The sequence below is a fragment of the Sprattus sprattus genome (assembly GCF_963457725.1).
Source record: "Sprattus sprattus genome assembly, chromosome: 16".
NCBI lineage: Eukaryota > Metazoa > Chordata > Actinopteri > Clupeiformes > Clupeidae > Sprattus > Sprattus sprattus.
The window spans coordinates 8,625,961-8,628,097 of record NC_137914.1 but is presented as its reverse complement, the minus strand read 5'-3'; positions in this window follow the sequence as shown (position 1 = coordinate 8,628,097).

Below are 2,137 nucleotides of genomic sequence, written 5' to 3'. Positions count from 1 at the left end.
TCATAAAAAGTGTGCTTCAGATCAAGTTCAGATGGGACGTGCTATTCAAATATGAAGCAGTCTATGTTTCAAAGGAGTTGATGGTCTCTATTCGTTGTGTATAATGCGCCTTATCTAGGAGAGATCTAGGAAGAACACAAAATGGAGCTCAAATCTGAATATTGGTATAAAAACATGAAATAGGCTCTGTTGCATCGTAATGCATTGAGAATCATTTTGTGATCAAGAGCTGTAAGTAGAGTAAGAATGAAATAGGCTCTGTTGCATCATTATGCATTGAGAATCATTTTGTGATCAAACTGATGATTACCCATTCATCTTGAGTTGGATGCAATTAGTTATAATCGTCAGCATCTCTTCTGCCCATTAATCTGCTCAACTGCTGTTTCTCACACATACAGACAGCACAGAATATTACACCCACTCTCTCAGATGCCCCAACCCCCATCTACATGTATACAAACACACCCATACACAGACACTCACTCAGTCACACAGACACACACTCTCTCACACACACACACACGCACACACACCTAGATAAACACACCCTCCCACTGTCTTCACAACAGAACGAGACATTCCTCATCTTTCTCCGAGCTGCCACCCAGTTACATTTACTGCACAAAACATCTGCTTTGACTTCCTTAGAAGTCACCTTTTACAGACCAATATAACGCTCTGCTCTCTTCCTCTCAGCTTTATCCCACTATTTCTCTCCTCTCCTCCTCCTCTTCCTCCTAATCTATATGTCTTCATCTTTTTTCCCCATCTAACTAATTTTCTCTATCTCTCAAACCTCTCTCTACTCTCTATCTCTTAAAGCTCTCTCTACTCTCTCTCTCTCTCTCTCTTCCCTCCTCTCTCATCTCTTCTGTCATTCATCTAATGTCAGTTCCAAAGCTTGATTGATAGATGCAGCTTATTTACCCCCCACCCCCCCCCCCAAAAAAAAAACTAATCATGTTAAACAGGCCTCATCCCCCTCCCCCGCCTATCTGTATTAAATGCAGATCCCTCTTCTTTCAACCCCCCACCCCATCCATTTTTAATAGGACCCCCTTCTCTTTGAACTAATTGGTGCTAATAAAGCCCCAAGCTCACAGCTTGGGAGGTGGATCCGTGTGCTGTTTGCTGATGATGGTGTTTGTCCTTTGAGAAAAGCAATTGGGTAAATAATACATTTTTCATTGGACATGTGAATAGGGAGAGTCTCATAATTCACAGGACTGCATACTACACTGGTGTTGAATACCATTAGGAAGCATACTAGACCCATGCATACTAGACCCATGTAACATAAGGATTGCTGTCTTGATGCATGGGGTCTATTATCTAGACGGTGGAGCTGCATAGCAAAGAGATGAAATGAACAGTGGCAAGGCATATCTGTGAACACACTCACACCATAAGGGCTGATCTGAGGTTTATCACTGTGTTTGATGTGACTGATTGCACTTACATCTTCATGACATTTCAAATCGGGGAAAAAAATACTGATGTATTTCAAAAACATGAAAATGGAAGTGAAGTCTAACACCTCTCCCAAAGGACTAGGTCTGCCAGTGATCTTCCCTCACATCAGATGTCCACATCAAATCTGGAAAGTATTTTATGTTCCGAAATGTCTTATTGTGAAATCCTTTGTAAAGGTTTGCAATGGTCTTCATCCATACCACATCGTGCTATGAAAGTCCTTTTGGAATGTCTATCATCTGCATTGGAATTGTCTTTAAATGTATATAGTACATGCAGAGAATGAAAAGCTGCATTGCAATAACTTTGATTGCATACACTTTAAAACTAAATTCAGTATTAGCAAAGGGTGGGTAGGAGTCTAAGGATTTTATATTCTAATTAACGCACCAATGTGATAATTTGATCCAAATGTACGAGGGAGGTTGAATATTGTTTAAAAAAATAATAATAATACAAAAATAGAAAATGGAAATGGAAATAGAAAATACATAACACAATTCTGTTCTGCCCTGGACCAATACTACTTTGTGACTTTGTTGTCTTTGTTATCTATACGAATGAACAGGGAAGTTCCTTGAGGTCCTCCTGCCAGATGGCCTCTCCTGAGGAAGTTGGTAGTATCACATATGAGATGGAATCTCAGTTAGCGTGAATTCCC